At 38.4% G+C, this 18,570-nt stretch overlaps 1 long non-coding RNA gene across 1 annotated transcript; it reads right to left on the bottom strand.

The window, feature by feature from the left end:
* Positions 1–1,924: 1,924 nt before the first annotated feature.
* On the bottom strand, positions 1,925–13,066 carry LOC121475528. Its single transcript, XR_005983776.1, has 4 exons — positions 12,750–13,066; positions 10,187–10,363; positions 7,712–7,770; positions 1,925–2,000 (listed from the first exon to the last, which is right to left on the bottom strand). It is a non-coding gene; the product is annotated as an uncharacterized LOC121475528 (long non-coding RNA).
* Between the last annotated feature and the right edge of the window lie 5,504 nt (positions 13,067–18,570).

The following is an 18,570-nucleotide window of genomic DNA, read 5'->3' as shown; positions in this document are numbered from 1 at the left end:
ACAGGAAGAAAACATGATGACTACCATTTGCTTCATCCATTTCAAATGTATAAAATCAGTGAATCATACAGTGATTCCTATCAGTGAATTCATGGGACTGCTACCACCTGATATGCCTCTGTTAGGGAGACATTGTTAGATGAACATTAATCTTGCAGCCCAAATTTCAGTTTGCTACTCCTGCAATTTATGCAGATAACACCCATTTGTTATAAATCCAAATTGAGGGATGCCTGGGTGGCTCAGCAGTTGAGTGCCTGCTTTTGGCTCAGGTTGTGATCCCAGGGTTCTGGGATCGAGTCCCACATCGGGCTCCCCATGGGAAGCCTGCTTCTCCCTCTGCCTGTGTCTCTGCCTCTCACTCTATGTCTGTCATGAGTAAATAAGTAAAATCTTAAAAAAATAAAAATGAAAAAATAAATCCAAGTTGATGCGATATTAAGCTGACCTTTGACAATACTAATGGCAGAGATAACCCAACACAGTATTAACTACCAGAAAGATGGCAGCCTCTGCCGCATTACTATTAACTTTAATTCCATCCTTGTTTTCTGCTCCATTGTTTCATAAAGGAAGGAAAATTGAATTGTGGAAATGAAAACATTGTTATAGGAAACATATCTGACTCTAGAAGAATCTAGATACAAAGAATTTTACCTCTCCTAACTTAGCCCTTGAACCTAGGCATCTCAGAGACCTGGGGTTATTAAGTAGAGCAAGTATTAAATGTAGAAAAGATAGGTGAGGGGAGCCTGGGTGGCTCAATCGGTTAAGCATCCAACTCTTGATTTTGGCTCAGGTTATGATCGATCTCAGGGTCATGAGATCAAGCCCTGAGTAGGGCTCTGCACTGGACATGGAGCCTGCTTAAGATTCTCTCTCTTCCTCTGCATCCCTGCCCCCCTCCAAAAAAAGTAGAAAAGCCAGGTGAAAATACACAAAGTGGAAAAACACGGAGGGCCTTGTGACTCTTGAAAAATATTATCTTCCAATGTACAGCATCATTTTAGCTCCCTTGGTTACTCACATCAATTTTGAACACTGGAATTCCAGGAGTGAATATTTGTCATCATGAAGTCACAACCATGCATTATACTTTCTACTTTTCAGTAAAGGGATAAGTCACTGGGCAACTTAGGGGGATGACTTAAATTTCCAGCTACACAATCATTACGGAATAAGATTCTTAAGTACATGAACTTCCAAGTGAAAATAATTACTCAGTTTATCTGCCCTATTGGCAAAGTTCAAATCCCAGCTCTCATACCCCTTCCATTAGATACACGATTTTCTTTCCAGCCTTTTTTTATCCTTCAAGGAATGTGAAGCTTATCCTAAGAGTTTACATGCTCTTTATTAAGTTTCCATTTTAGGGTTTTTTTGGAGAGGTTACATGAAATGATTGCAGGACTTTTTTGCTTAATGAGATATCAGTATAAATTAGTTTACAATAATTTCTTTCAATTATGAAAAATATTTGCCAGACTAATCAATAGATGGTTTTATTATTAAAAAGGCATAAATTCTTTTATATTTCAAATTCTGGTAAAATCGATGATGGTTTTAAATTCAATGTGCCAAAAAAAATTTTTTAATAAAAATAAATTCAACGTGCCTCTTTGTAAATGTAGTTTTAGCAAGTTATACCATGATTCAAAATATTTTTATTTTGACTCTTGCAAACCACAGCTAGGTGCCTTTCCAGAGGGCCTAATTTTATTGGAAGAATCCTGAGTTCGTAGAATACTAATTACTTCATCTCAGAAATCATCATGAGTTGTTCCCAAATGTCCAACAAACCAACTTAAGTAGTTCTTGTAGAGGTGAGAAATGTCTTTTCAGACAGTAAAAATATGGACTTTTTAATCTATCTCATAATGCTCTTTAACCATCTAATACATACATTTTGCTGGGGAAAGTTCTAGGAGACTCAAGCCCATCATCCTTAGTCAGAGGACAAAGCACTTGACAAACGGGTCCATTCTTCTGATCTCTGTAACCTAGAAGAGATACTAACTTCAGAATTCTGCCTTTGTGTCTCTGGCTTTCTTTTTCCATTTTGTAGTCAATCTCAAGAAAAGATCCCTAGGTTGGGATACGAGTTTTATTTTACTGAACAAATTTATAAAAATTTATTTTATTAGAGGAGGGAGCTTGGGTGACTCAGTTTTTCGATACTCCTGGTTTTAGCTCAAGTCATGATCTCAGGTTGTGAGATGGAGCCCTGTGTGGGGCTCTGCACTCAGCCAGGAGTCTGCTTGAGATTCTTTCCCTATGCCCCTCCCCCATCTTTCTCAAATAAATAAATAAATCTTTGAAAATTTTTTATTTTGGGGCACCTTGGTGGCTCAGTCAGCTTCCATACTGTATGTACTGCCTTCCACTCAGGTCATGATCCCGGGGTCCTGGGATCAAGCCCCATCAGGCTCCCTGCTCAGTGGGGAGTCTGCTTCTCCCTCTCCCTCTGCCCTTCTCCCCCCACTTGTGCTCTCTCTAGCCTCTCTGTCAAATAAATACATAAAATCTTTAAAATAAAATTTTTAAATTATTCTATAAAGTAAGTTGTCTTTGGAATGCAGAGGAAGCTATGATCGTGTTTTGAAGCATAAGCTGTTCTGTCTTGAAAATGTGAGGAAATAATGGTAAAAAATGGAAAGTTTCCTCCTCTAAGATTAGGAACAAGAAAGGGATGCCTGCTTTTGCTGCTCCTACTCAACATTATGCTGAAAACGATAGTCAGTGTAATGAGGCAAGAAAGAGAAATAAAAGGCATCTGGATTGGTAAGGAAGAAGCAAGCCTATTGTACAACCAAGCCTCTTTGCTGTACACAAATGTTTGCTGCCATTGGTTGCAACACATCTCAGCGTATTCTGCTTTAGGTTATACTGAGTTAGAATTTTCTCAACTTTAAAAACATTATTACCTTTGAATGTTTCATACAGACTATTCAAGAGCTAATTCTTTAGTCAGTTACTGTTTATTTATTCAGTTATTTAAGTAGGATCTATGCCCAATGTGGGGCTGGAACTCACCACCCCAAAATCAAAAGTTGTGTTCAGGGGGTGCCTGGTTCAGTCGGTTAAGCACCCACTCGTGATTTCAGCTCAGGTCATGATCTTAGGGTCCTGGGATCGAGTCCCATGTTGGGCTCATTGCTCAACAGGGAGTGTGCTTGAGGCTTCTTTCTCCTTCTCTCTGCCCCTCCCCAATTCCCTCCTGCACGCTCTCTGTCTCTCTCTTTCTCTCAAATAAATAAATAAATAAATAAATAAATCTTTAAAAAGAAAAAAACAAGTTGCATGCTCTACTGACTGAGTCAGGAAGGCACCCCTGTTTAGTCACTTTAAATCTGCCATTAACTCCTCAAACAAGCAACAAAAACTGAACATTTTCAATCCCATCTGTCGTCAAGGAAAACCACTTGGAATAGTTTTCCTTTTTTAAAAAAATTGATGCTGTTCCCAATATCTTCTACTCCTTAAGCAGGTGTTCACACCAAAAGCATTATGATCCTAAACAGGTTTATTTTCTCTGTATTCATTTTGGATGTTACAATCAAACATGATTTCATTAACCCACCATCAGTCAGTGGCTTCCCTTGTTTGGTTAACAAACACGTCATTCAGAAATTTACTTTGGGTATAGCCTCATTTCCATTTTTATTTTTGTGAAGAAATTCACCTGTGATGAGATATCCCACTTAAACTTTTCTAATTTTTCTGACTGCCGCTTTCCTGTGAGTCAGGACTATTGTGATGAGTGCTTATTTTGATGATGTTTATGTGCACTACATTTTTAAAAGAGATTTTATTTATTTTTTCATGAGAGACACAGAGAGAGAGAGAGAGAGAGAGAGAGAGAGAGAGAGGCAGGGACACAGGCAGAGGGAGAAGCAGGCCCCACGCGGCAAGCCTGACGCGGGATGCGATCCTGAGACCCCAGGATCACACCATGGGCCAAGGGCAGGCACTAGGCTGCTGAGCCACCCAGGAAAACCTGTACTATATTTTTTGAAGCAGAGACTATAGTGTTGCTGTATAATAAATACAAACCTGTCATCAGTTCCATAAAATTTTTTCAGAAATAGATTAATATTCTGATTTGTACTACTATATAGCAGTTTGGAACTACTATATAGCATGCCTTGGAACTACTATATAGCATGCCTTGGAACTACTATATAGCATGCCTTGGAAGTGGTAAGATTTTATTGCAATTTTTGAACTTAGGATGTAGATTGAAATTTTTCTGAATCAGGGGATCCCTGGGTGGTGCAGCAGTCTAGCGCCTGCCTTTGACCCAGGGCACGATCCTGGAGACCAGGGATGGAGTCCCACGTCAGGCTCCCTGCAAGGAGCCTGCTTCTCCCTCTGCCTGTGTCTCTGCCTTTCTCTCTGTGTCTCTCATGAATAAATGAATAAAATCTTTAAAAAATATAATAAAATTTCAAAAATTAAAAAAGAAATTTTTCTGAATCAGAAGAATTACTTTCAACCACTATTATCAAGCACTGAATGACTTTAGAGATTAGCTTTGCTGCAGATTTTTCCACATTATGGAAATGTGTTCTCTGTCTTGTTATATAAGTATCATATAATATCCTCAGTTTTTCCTCTTGGTCTGCAAAGCCTAAAATACTTACTATCCAGCCCTTTACAGAAAATTCCTTAATCCTTGATTTAAGACATTAGAATAAAAGAATTCCATGCATTTTTACTAAGCAGTGTTTCACATTTAATTACAAATGTTTTAATATTCTTTTTTTAGGAGTGCTTCATCCTAAGTAGGAACTCAGTGGACTTCGTTTATAATCTTGCATTTCAAATTTTTTAGACCAAAGCATTTATTTCCTGCAGTGATTTTTAAAAATAAATAAATCAGCCAAAAACCCTAAAGAAGGCATGTGGGCAGTGGAGATACTCATAGTAAAAATGGTAGCAAATAAGTACTTAAAAATGTTTAGTACATCACTTTATAGTTCAAGTTCCAGGAATTTTTCATATTTATTTTTAATAACTTTTTGGATTTTTATTATGACTGCCCAAAGTAAATGAGAGAAAATTCTAATTTTTTTTAATTTTTTTATTTTTGTTTAGGATTTTATCTATTTGAGTGAGAGAGAGAGTGAGAGAAAATACAAGCAGGGGCAAGGGGCAGAGAGAGAGAGAGGGATAAGCAGTCTCCCTGCTGAGCCGGGAATCTAATGTGGGGCTCGATCCCAGGGTCCCAGGATCATGACCTGAACCGAAGGCAGATGCTCAACCAGCTGAGCCAACCAGGTGCCACTCAAATTCTATTTATAGACAGTCTAATTATCCCTTTTTGATGTTAGGAGGTGACAAAAGAAAATGCACTCACTTTATCATTTTTGTGATGTTTTGGAGGATTAGCAAACAACTTGATAAATATATTGGTGCTTTAAAGAACCAGTATCCCTGAAAACCTATATAAAAATTTAATTTTTGTATCCCTCCAAAATCTTTTGGTTTTAGGTCTTGCTCATATGCTTCATTTTGAGTTAATGTATAAAATTGCACTCCATTTTAGCTTCTTTATCTTATGGAATGGCCCATTATTTTGTCCTTTAGAAGCCTAAGGGCCAAAGTAACATTTCTCAGATTCTTAAAACTGCAAGTTTTCTATTCAGAAGACTTAATTGTCTTTAACTTAACTCTTGATAAGAGTCTCTAACAGTCCTGATCTTTATCTGTAAAAACAATAAGATCTGTTTAATGACTTTAAAACATTGAAAGAGGCATTAGAGATTGTGTTGTTCAAATCCACCATTTCACAAATGAGGACATTTCTTCTTTATCCCAAAGGTAAGTATCAATTTAAAATATTTGTTTAACTTAAAAATAAATCCCACCTTTTAATTTTAACATTGAAGTCCACTTTCCAGACCAAGTATCAATGTAGGAATTTCCAGCACATAGACTATAGTCTAACATATATTACCATGTTCATGAAACAGATTATTCAGTATTATTAAGATGCCAGTTCTCCCCCAAATTGCTCTATATTCAACGTAATTCCAATCAAAATCTCAGTAGTTATTTTTAAGAAATTGACAACCTGACTCTGGAATTTATAAGGAAATTCATAATATTTTTTAAATATAATACAAAGGGAGAGGACCTACCTTACCTGATTTCAAGACTTGAAATTATGGTAATTAAGACACTGTGGTATTATTATCATTGGCTAGAAATAGGGATCAGTGGATAGACATAGAGATCAAATGGAAAGAATATATAGTCCAGAAATAGATGCATATAAATATGGTTAATCATTTTTTTAAGGTTTTACTTATTTATTCATGAGAGACACAGAGAGAGATGCAGAGACACAGGCAGAGGGAGAAACAGGCTCCCTGCAGGGAGCCTGATGAGGGACTTGATCCCTGGACCCGGGTTCATGACCTGAGTCGAAGGCAGATGCTCAACCGCTGAGCTACCCAAACATCCCTGGTCAATCTTTTTTTTTTTTTTTTTTTAAAGCTATCAAGGTGATCCAAAGGAGAAAGGAAATTTTTCAACAAACGTTGCTGGATATCCATATAGATAAAAATTAATCTTGACCGTTACCTCATACCATACAGTGATCTCAAAATGGATGATAGACCTAAATCTAAAATTTAAACCTATAAAACTTCTAGGAAAAAAATACCTTGGGCAGCCAGAGATTTCTTAAGACACCAAAAATATAGGTCATGTGATAAATTAGACTTCATCAAAATTAAAATTTTCCGCTCTTCAAACACACTTCACCGTAATATTTATAACAACTTTACCCATAATAGCTCCAAACAGAATCCAACTCAAATGTTCACCAATAGCTGAATAAACATATCGTGTACACCAATGCAATAGAATATAAATCAGTAATTAAAAAAAAAACAAATTCCTGATACATAGATGAATCTCAAAAACTATACTATGCAAAAGAATCTACAAAAAAAGTACATACTGTCTAATTCTATTAATATTAAAACTCTAGAAGAGACAAGCCTAATCTTCAGTGACAGAAAGCATATAGGGCATAAGAGGATTTTTTTTGGAGGGATGGCAATGTTGTATTAATTGTGATCCCACTGGTAGTTAGGAGGCTGCGTACAATTGTCAGGTACACTTACAATGGATGCGTTGTGGTGTATTTAGGCTCAGCGGTTTAGCACCGCCTTCAGCCCAGGGTGTGATCCCAGAGTCCCAGGATCGAGTCCCGCATCGGGCTTCCTGCCTGGAGCCTGCTTCTCTCTCTGCCTGTGTCTCTGCCTTTCTCTGTGTCTCTCATGAATAAATGAATAAAATCTTTTTTTTAAAAGGATACTTCAATAAAGATCATTTAGAGGTAAATTTTTTTCTCTGGATTTCTCTTCTTCCCAAATCAGTTTACTTAAGTTTCCTCCCTTACTCCTATCTCCCGTTATGCTCTATTCCTTTTTAAGGAATATTACATTTGCTCCCTTCCAACATACATTGATACATTGATTCTGATGCCCCCCAGCAACGCCAACTTTTCAAAGCTCCGCCTTTTTGCTGATGTGCACAATCGAAACTGGCTGTGGTGAATAAAGGACACTTCCTCCTTGCAAAGTAAGGGCTGAAGACTAGATATTTAAAAGTTGATTTTTTTTTCTCGGCTATATTCAAATAAACTACCCAATGGTAGTAATAAAGTCATAACTACAACCCGATTTGCCATACTTACCCAGCTTAGTGTCCTTCCACTGCACATACAAGTTGCCTCAGTCAAGACAAATCCCAAGGCTGCCAGAGAAGGAATATTGTGGAACAGAGAAATTACAAGGATAAAATAGAAGAAATAGATTCTATTTCTGATAGAATGAACATGTTTCTTGTGCCAGCTGCAACCTAGCATGGAAAAATCCTCTTTTTGTCTTCTAGTTTAACACATAATATTTCAATAAACATCAGGTAAACTTCATATTTTCTCCAGCCGTAGAAGAGGGGGGATGGGGATGCTATTTGCAATCATGGCAGATGTCATGTCACCCAGACACACTGCTTTATAGAGAAACCTAGGTAATTATCACAAGCAAAGAACACACACAAATCAAAGGTCATTTGAGCTGAAATTACCTGATTTAGGAATTTGGTGATGTTCTTGGTTGCTGCTGCTGCTTTTTTGTTTTGTTAAAATAAAATTAGGAATCAGATGGACAAATTTAAGATATTTCAGGGGTGCGTGGGTGGCTCAGTCAGCTAAGCATCCGAACTTTTGATTTTGGCTCAGGTCATGATCTCAGGGTCCTGGCATCAAGCCTGGCAAGGGGCTCCCCACTCAGCAATGAGTCTGTTTGTCTCCTTTTCCCTCTACCCTTCCCCCTGCTTGCACTCTCCCTTTCTCTCTCTCTCTCTCTCTCTCTCTCAGGTAAATAAATATATCTTTTTAAAATATATTTTAATCACAAATTTTCTTTTTGTATATTTTTTAAATTTTTATCTATTTGTTTTAGAGAGAGCAGGCAAGCGAGAGAGAGAACACAAGCAAGGGGGGAGAGGCAGAGGGAAAGGAAGAAGCAGACTCCCCGGGATCATGACCTGAACCAAAAGCAGAGTTAACTGACTGAGCCACTCAGGCGCCCCTAATCACAAATTTTCTGAAGAGCAATTCACTTATCTTTCTAGTACTGCAAGCTACATTCATTCCTCTCCTACATCCTGTCTCCAAGGCAACAGTACTCAGGTGCCATTTTTACAGGTTTTACCTAGTAAATTTCAGCATCAATATAATTTTTGCATTATTGCTGTTGTTTTACCAAATTAGAAAGGTTAATAACACAATATTATAGGCAGGAAACAGGGTAGGATATGCTTCAAAGCACTCAGAAGCAAAATTTACATACATCCAAGTGTTCTTGGCTTTTTGTTCCAAATTACATAGGAAAAAAATCTACTACCAAATTTGAGTAGGAAAACATTCAGAAAAAACATGTCTAATTAATTCTATTGAGGAGCTAAATCTGATAGAACAGCTACTGGTGATAGTAAATAAAATTGGATAGTGCATGGCCATAAATATTTTTCCCACAGATATTTTTTTCCTCTTGATCGTTGGCAGAGTTGAGGACACACCATCCCCAAAAATGGTATCTTGGCATATTAAATATCTCAAGCTGAAGGCATTTGAGAAACAGCAGGTACAGGAAGGACTCTCTGACCCACCCCTGAAGCAAGTCATAGACCCTTGTGTGTTAAGTGCCTACCCTATTCCCAGAGGAGAGGAGCGTTCTTACCTCCCAAGACAGAGGGGCTCCAAGAAGAATCTGCAGGAATGCCTTGCTAAGTCTCCCCAGGTTATTACCCTTAGCTCAGATTCTTTACACTATCATTTTATCCAATGTGGTCCCCCTTTTCATCAAATCCACATAAAAACACTCAAGTCTAACAGTTCCTTTGAAGTCTTCATTTCCTTATGAAGATTTCTGAGTCACATAAAGTTATATAATAAATCTGCAAGCTCTTCTCTTGTTAATCTGTCTTTTGTTTTCTTCCCAACTAAGAACTGAAGCTGGAAAGAGGAAAGATATTTTTCCTTCCCTTTATTACCAACTAAGTTAGATTTGAGACTCCCAAAGTTTGGAGATTTAATAACTGTTTTACTGTCTGGAGGCTTTGCATTCAAATATTCTGTTGAATTTAAGAATTATTCTAAAGATCAGGACTAATGAACAGATTCTAACAATCTCTCCCTAGCCCTTCTGAGTTCTCCCAGCTACAAGATTAAAGAAGAAAGCAACTCAGACTTAACTATCTCTGAAAATAGGACTGGAGAACTTTTTTTTTTTTTTTGTAATCAAGAACAACTAAATCGACAAGAAAAAAAAAAAATCAGAGACGCCTGGGTTGCTCAGTGGTCAAGTGTCTGTCTTTGGCCCAGGGGTGTGATCCCAGGGATCCTGGGATCAAGTTCTGCATCAGGCTCCCCAGAGAGAGCCTGCTTCTCATGGAGCAATTGTCCTTTCCTCTCCACGACTGCTGCTCAACCTGGTGTTTCACTCCAGACTCCTAAAATCCTTGTTTTTGCATAGATATCAGTATTGCTAGAATCTAAAAACACTTGGGTGTGACTGTGATTCTGCTCACTGGAGCTATGAAATTTCCATCTATAGCACCTCTCACTCCACCTGCCCAAGGGCTTTAAACCACCTTTAAACCTCACCTTTCAGGATTTGGTAAATGAGGAAATCCAAAAGCCGCCAAGACTCCAGATCAAGTCCTAGGCAACAGTGTAAGGCGGACAAGGAAAGTCTTGGTTCCTTTCCTCTGTGCTGTTGACACATGCCGAGGAGGGATGGAGGGCACAGCACTTTCACTGCTAGTTAGGCAGCCAAGAAAACTGAGAAAAAGAATTTGCACGGGAGTGTTTAGAACAGCGTTACTCATTATAGACAAAAGGTACAAACAACCCAAATACCCAACCAGGGAAGGGTGGATGAAACAAAGGTGGTATATGCATATTATTTGGCCATAAGAAGGAATGAAATCCTGACACATGCTACACCGTGGGTGAACCCTGAGGACATCATGCTAAATGAAGGAAGCCAGTTAGAAAAGACCACTTGTTATATAATCCCATTTATGTGAAATGTCCAGATCAGGCAAATCTATGCAGACACAAAGCAGATTTATGATTGCTTCCAGCTAGGGGTAGATGGATCGATAGGAAGGTGATAGCTAAAAGGTATGAGATTTCTTTTCGAGTGTTCTAAATTGACTGTGGTGATGGTTGCCACATCTCTGAATATACTAAAAATCATTTGATTGTACACTTTAAATGCATAAATTGTATGGTATGTGCATTACGGATCAATAAACTGTTTAAAAAAAAGAATAAAAGAAGAAATGGGCCTTTGAAGATCAGAACAAGTCACCAATGCCTCATGCATTGGGGATCCTGAAAAATGCTGAACTACATTAACTTCAAGCTCAAAAAAATAAGCATCTGGCATAGATAGTTATATTAAAAGAAAAAGCATCAATCTGAATCCTAAACACACCCTTCCTTTTCAAAGATCTGTCACTTAAAATGTCACATCTCTGTAGGTTACTTCCTCACCAGATAGGCTGAACCCAAACCCAGTATGGATAGCAAAATAGGTAGGTATTGTATAACATAAACATTTCACACCATCGCCTCAACGACATTATAAATGCCATTATTTGCATCTGTAAAATGAGGATCTAACACTTATAAAATTAGCTTGAGAATTAAATAAAATTATGTATGAAAATGCTTAGCAAAGTACCTGCATCAGAGTAAGTCCTCAGTAAATGGTAATTATAACTATTATCACCTCCTCCAAGAAAACTCTTGAAAACATCCTTACTCATGAATCTGCCTATCCAAACAGGAAACAAATATCAAATTGTATGCATTTACAATCTTTCAATCTCTTCCACTTTCTGACTTGAAGTGATTTATTTAAGCACAATAGTTAACAAAAAGTCACTTACTTAAAATTGGCTGATGATAAAAAGAGAAATAAGACATGTAATGCTTTACTAAACAAATTACTTTCTTTGGCTTGAAGTGCAAAAAGAAATCCAATTCTACAATTTATCTAGATAGCTAAGGAGCTGTTCAGTATTTGTGACATCGTCATGTTAACCTCATTGTGTGGACACAGCTACACAAAATCCTCTTTTTAAAATTCTATGCAAGGGCTCCTGGCTGGCTCAGTCAGAAGAACATGTGACCCTTGATCTCAGGGTTGTGAGTCCGAGCAGCCCCACATTGGGTATAGAGATTACTTACATAAAGAAACTTTAAAATAAATAAATAAAATAAAATTCTACACAAATTGCAAGTAGTAAAGTATTGGTTTTATAAATGAGGAAAGGATACAAGAGGGAAAGAGCTTTGCCTTACTACACACACCACCAGCCTTGAATGTTTTACTTCAAAAGCATATTTCAAAATATTTTTAAAAAGAGAGAGAGAGAAATAATGAAAGTCAGGGAAGTGTTTTTTATGTGGAGTCTGCAGAAGAGTATTACTATTGCTACCATAGCAACCGGATCACAAGATGGTTTTGCAAAGGAAGTGTCTCTCCAGACCAGCTGCCAAAGTGAAGGATAGCAACTGCATTGCTACTCTGTTCTCTTTGCACCTCCCTCACTTATGTTTTTCCAAAATGGTTCCAGAACATTGATTTCAATTTCTTGGAACCTCAGTTATGACCCTCTCCCTGTTCCTCTTTATCCCGTAATCAACTCTCTTACTCAACAAAATCCAGCTTAACTCAGTTCTCCCCCTCCCAACCCTACCTTGTAGAAGGTGGTGATTGATCATGCAATAAAGCAAAGACTGCCATTGGACTTGGAGGCAGCCCTTTTGTGCCTTAATAGTTAAAACACAATCCATTCCCAGTTTTAGTTTTAAGGCACTGCTGACAATCATTGAAACTGAAACCAGTTCTTGGAGAATGGAATTAGTGAAGACTAGTGGCTAAGGGCTTAGCCACTACAGTTATATACCCTTGATGCCAAAGGGCAAGTATCCCCTATACCACCTCTCCTTGCTCCTACCCTCCATTGCAAAACACTCTGAGCCAGAGATTTTTATGCTAGGTTTCATTGAGGAACTCCACCCATAAGAGGAAAGGGGAAGGAGGATGGGGCATAGGGAGAAGTTCAATTGCAATTCATTCCCAATAGAGGCCTCAGCTGACCCTGCAGGGAGCAGTGAAGTTGTCATGGCCTTTGCTTGAAGGTCCACTTACCTGTGCCTCTCTTTGCCAGAAATGTGAATTGACCAGAACAGAGATTTGCAGCTCGAAGGAGGCCATTTGGATTGTAGGACCTCAGAGGTCCCCGAGTTTCCTTGCTCCTGTAAAATAAACTCAACCAGGCGGCTGCAGATAATTCTGGCTTATGTGAGTGTGCAGTAACACTGAAAACCATCTATCTCAAACAGTGTCCAAGTGTTCAGTATCTTCAACAAGGATATCCGGGGATCCCTGGGTGGCTCAGTGGTTTGGCACCTGCCTTTGGCCCAGAGCGCAATCCTGGAGTCCCAGAATCGAGTCCCACATCGGGCTCCCGGCATGGAGCCTGCTTCTCCCTCTGCCTGTGTCTCTGCCTCTCTCTCTCTCTCTCTCTTTCTCTCTGTTTATCATGAATAAATAAATAAATATTTTAAAAAAAGGATATCTGCATTCCCTGCAAATAGCTCCAAAAGCTATTCCAGACTTCTGTCAAGCACTTCAGAACTTAATGATAAAGTTGTAAAAAATTATGTAAACGGATTCTTCCAGAGAGTGTCCCCTAAAGCCTGGATCTCCCTGTGCCTACAACATGATTGGGAATTTCAATGAATAATAAATAAAGATGAAATTTTTACACTCCACTCACATTGGTCTTTTTTGATATTGCTTCCTGCAATATTTGTGTCAGAATTTTATTTTTGCAAAACTGGGTATAATTTTCCCTAAATACAGGTATGTGAACAAAAGGGCAGTTGCTCACATGCTGACTCAAATTGTTCTATACACAAATACTGTTAATACAGCAAAGTTATCCTAGTACCTGGATTCTTTTCAAAACTTTAAGCCAAATCCCTTATGAAGACTATAGCAGTAAAAAAACAGTGCACTTTTTAAAAAATGCTGCATATAAAATGTTTGAGAAATTTCATTTTATTTCACATTTGCAAACACAAAATTTGGGTAAATACAGAAGTCAGAAATAATTTTTGTAGATAACCATGATACTTCTTTACTCTGTTTTAGTGCCAGTGCATATTCTACAAAAGAAAATGGTTTCATAAATTAATATAATTTAAAAGTAAATGCCAATGTTTTTATTTTAAAAATTAATTTTATGTAATGAAATCTAAAAAAAAGGTGTTGTTGGACAATTTTTAATGCAGCAAGTTGGTCTGGGATAATAGTTTTCGGGTTCATTTTCCATTGCCATGGAACAAATTACCACCAACTCAGCGGCTTAAAATAACACCAGTTTATTAGCTCACTATTCCATAGATGGGCAGGTTGGGTGAGCTTGGCTAAGTCTTCTGCTTAGGGTCTCACATGGCTGAATTCAAGATGACAGTCAGGCTAGACTCTTATCTGGAGTTTGTTCAGCTGCAGAACAAAGGTCCTAATCTGCCTGCTGGCTGTTGGCCAGGGGGTCGCTCTCTGTCTTGGAACAGTCCCCAACCCGTGTACGTGGCTCTCTCCATCTTCAAGGCCACCAAATGCAGCTGAATCCTTCCCCTGCTTCTTCTCTTTCTGACTTCGTCTTCTCCTACCAGCTGATGAAAAGGCTTTAAAGGGCTCATGCGAGGTGAGGTCCACCCAGATAATCACTCAGATTGTTAACCTTAATTACATGTGCAAAATCTGCCATATAACATAACATAATGGTGGGAGTAAAACCAGCAGAAGGTCATGGGCCATCCTAGAACTCTGCCTGCCACAGCCATGTAAAGGACCAAACAGACCAGAGTACTGACATGTACTGTCTCCAACACACTGGCCTCCTTTTTGTTTTGTTTTTTGTTTTTTTTTTTTTTTTTGGCCTCCTTTTTGGTACCAGGAGGCCTGATAGATAGCTGATCACTGGAAGGATTGATCATAATGCTCATAGTCATATGAGTCATAGCTCATAGTTCCAAGAAAGTATTTTGGGGGGAGCAGAACGTTGTTGGGGTTTATCGGACACTCCTGCAGACAGAGGTATGATAACACAGAAGTCTGGGTCACTGAGACAGAGACCACTGACTTGTCACAATAGGATAGCATCTCTTTAGTGAACATCAGAGGGTAGAGGCACTTGTACTAAATCCTGACTCACTCACTGGTGCCAAATAGCAGGGAATTTTGCCTCACCAGCACTTCTTCCCTGATGGCTCATCTGGATCACGAGGATCCCCTATAGCACTTATTCGTTAGGGAAATTCAAGTATATAACACATCAGTTCCTTCCATACATTCAAATGTACCTGTAACAACAGTGCACTGATTTGCCCCAAAGTCCCCACCCATGAGTTCATGTTAGCCTCCTTTTCCTGGTGAGATCCCTCCCCAAATCCCATCAGACAAATTCTAGTGCCCTTCTTTTTTTTTTTTTTTTTTTTAAGATTTTATTTATTTATTTGACAGAAAGAGAAAGAGCACAAGCAGAGGGAGATGTAGGTGGAGGGAATGGGAGAAGCAGGCTCCTCACTGAGCAGAGAGCCTGATACAAGGCTCAATCCCAGGACCCTGGGATCATGACCTGAGCCAAAAGCAGAGGCTTAACCACTGAGCCCCGCAGGTGCCCTTCCCTTCTCTCTAAAGATATGATGGTTACTTGGGCGCCTATATTCAACAGAGCCACAGGAGTTTGAGGTACTCTCCAACCCACCACCAAAGTTCCCCAGAATACTCAGATATATATGACCTCTGTTCTCCTTGAGGACAGGGAGAACCTAGCCCTACCTGTAATCACTTTTTTTCCTTAAAACAGCTGAAAGCCAGGAAGAGGAAGATGAAGGGATCAGAAGGTGCAAGAGGAGAGAGCTGCCTTGTCCAGTAAGCGAGGCACGTTTCTTTTCATTTTCAAGTGGCTGCCTCCTCAACTTCAACTAAACAACTCTCGATTTGGGCCCACCCAAAATTCTATGTCCTCATTGCCGACACCATTTATTTTAGTGCTGAGAACCCTTTGACTCAGCAGCCACCCACATTGCTCCTGGCTGGGATTACAGGGTATGATAATATCCCTTCCCCCACCTTACACCTGTCAGTGTGGGTACTACTAAAAGAAAAAGAAAGAGTAATTTTGGGTGAGGATATGGAGAAACTGAAAGCCTTGTATGCTGTTGGTGGTGATGCAAAATGGTGCAGCTGCTACAGAAAACAATAGGAAGGTTCCTCAAAACATTAATGTAGAAGTGCCATCTGATCTAACAGTCCTACTTCTGGGCATTTATTTAAAGGAATTGAAATCAGGAGCTTGAAAAGACATTAGCACTCTATGTTCATTGAAGCTCTTCACAATTGTCAAGATGTATTAACAACTTAAATATCCATCTACAGATGACTGGACAAAGAAAATGGCATATATTCATACGATGGAATATTATTTGGCCTTAAAAAATAAAGAAATTCTGTAGTGTGTGACAATATGATGAACCTTGAGGACATTATGTTACATGAAATAAGCCGGTCACAGAAGGACAAATACTGTATGGGTCCACTTATATGAGGGACCTAAAATTGTCAAATTCGTAGAATCATTCCAAGAGTCAAATGGTTTCCAGGGGCTGAGGGAAAGGAAAAATGGGGAGTTATTAATGAACAGGTACAAAGTTTTGATTGAGCAAGATGAATAAGTTGTAGATATCTGCTATACAATATTGTACTTAGAGTAACGATACTGTTAACGATACTAAAGTTAACAATTAAGAATTCGTTAAGAGGGTAGATCATTCCTGCTACAATGAATTTTTTTTTTTTAAAGAATAAAAGGAGGAGGAGGAAGGGGGGATTTTCTTTTTAACCAGGATAAATAGAGACGTGGAATAGCATAAGGATTATGAACCTAGACTCTAGAGATACACTTCCTGGGTTTGAATGTTGGAGTTTCCATCCTATTAGCTGTGTGACCTTGGACAAGCTACTTAGCAGCTCTATAACATCATTTCTCCAGCTATGAAATGGGGATGATAGTATCTTGTCACAGGGGCTATGAGGATTAAAAGAGTCAATCCATGGAGAGAGTTAGCAAGGCCTTGCACTCAATAAATGTTAGTTACGACTAAAGGAATTACTGAATGAGTAATTTAAACAATAACTCCTATGGGCTGTGGAAATCAATTAAGTATTTCTTCCCAAAGAGACAGAACCTTTGTAGAAGTATAGTTCTATTCTTTATTTTCTTTTGCTGGCCAAATAACAGTAACGATGGATATAAGTATATGTTTTTTTAATAGGAAGGAAGAGGGCTTAGGTTGATTGACTACTGTTTGCCAGGCATACTGTAGCTACTTCTACATAAGTTGATTGTTTCACCTTATTCTCACAACAAGCTAGCAAATTGGGCATTTTATCACCATTTTTCTGTTGGATGAAACTTGTCCAAAGTTGAATAATTTGTTTCCAACCTTGCCTAGCAAGGTCTGTGAATTCAGACCCAGCTACCACACACAATCTATCAACACAGATGTCCACAAATTTGCTCTGTATGTAGCCACCTGATTTTATCAATGAATAGGATGAGTTGAAATCATTATTTTCGGAGGAATTCAAGACCAGTAAGAGTTAAATTATTTATTGGCTCTGCCAGACTGTATGGTTTCCTATTTAAACAGGGCACTGGTCTAGGTATAATACTCTAAATGACCAAATCTTTGGCCTAATTATTAAAGGACATATCTTACAAGAAAGTAAAGTTATAAAAGAAAAAAATCACTGGGATTTGAAGGATAAATTGATGCCTAAGAAAAGAGGGGATGGAGTTAATAGGGCAATAATTTTGGAAAATATAGCAACCAAGAAATGCACTTTCACTATTACTGAATTTTATTTTAGTCCATATTCTCTTGGTACATACAGGCATGAACCACCAGCTACCAGTGAAATCTACCTCTTCTCTGTCATTTGGAAGATACCTTGAAGATTAACTGGAGAACAGTGCTTTAAATCTTCAGAAACAGAAGCGACCATTCAGTGTCAGAAAAGTACATCAAGTAAATAAAAGAAAATGTCCTATATTATTTTTGCCATGAATTTACCCTTAGCAAATTATTAATGTTGTACTGAAGAGGCTTAGGATACATTTCACTTATTTGCTTATGTAACTTTTACTCACTATTTTCATTGGTGGTGAGTAAAGGAAAAAATGGAGGTAAGAACACGATGACCTTTCCATTTTGTTCTAACGCAGAAAACAGGAAGAGTGAGCACTGCCATCTTTTGGTTACACAATATAATAATTGAAATCATTACACTTAACAGCCAGAAGAATGCTGTTAGTCATCACCAAGCAAACAGAAACAGTTACTTACTCAGCATGAGTCAATTCTTTGGATTGTTTCCTTATAACATCTTTCTTCTAGAAAGTAATCACAAAGTTTCCAGAATCTAAATTTTCTTTTAATAGTAGATGCAGAGAGAAAGGTTGATGGGTTGTCTAGATTCTCTTAAAGACTACTGACAGTTCTAATTATATTTGATAATTCTAAAGCATTCAGAGTAGACAAAGAGAAGTGGAGAACTTTTTTGTGTAATTATTGAAGCCAATTTCACAATTGCCCCAGGGGCCAAGAACCTGAACAAAAGGCTGGACTTTCTTCAATGAGGAAATGCCATGGCAGAGGCTTCCAGAGAGCTAGCACTCCAGCGTCATCTACACCAAGCAAGAGAAAAAAGGTAGTAGGTCTGGACAGGGCACAGGCACATTGCAGGAACGTTTTATGTTCTAGGGAAACACTGTGCTACTTTGGAAAGAAGCTCTGAGAAGTCAAAGAGTACTGTCTGGGACCGGCCTCTCAGCTGCCTCAGCATCAGAAAAGCCATAAGACACAGTTGATACATGATGTGTGTTTTACCGACAGTA

The sequence above is a fragment of the Vulpes lagopus genome, chromosome 1 (genome assembly GCF_018345385.1).
Source record: "Vulpes lagopus strain Blue_001 chromosome 1, ASM1834538v1, whole genome shotgun sequence".
Taxonomy (NCBI): Eukaryota; Metazoa; Chordata; class Mammalia; order Carnivora; family Canidae; genus Vulpes; species Vulpes lagopus.
This window is presented reverse-complemented; position numbering and strand designations above follow the sequence as displayed.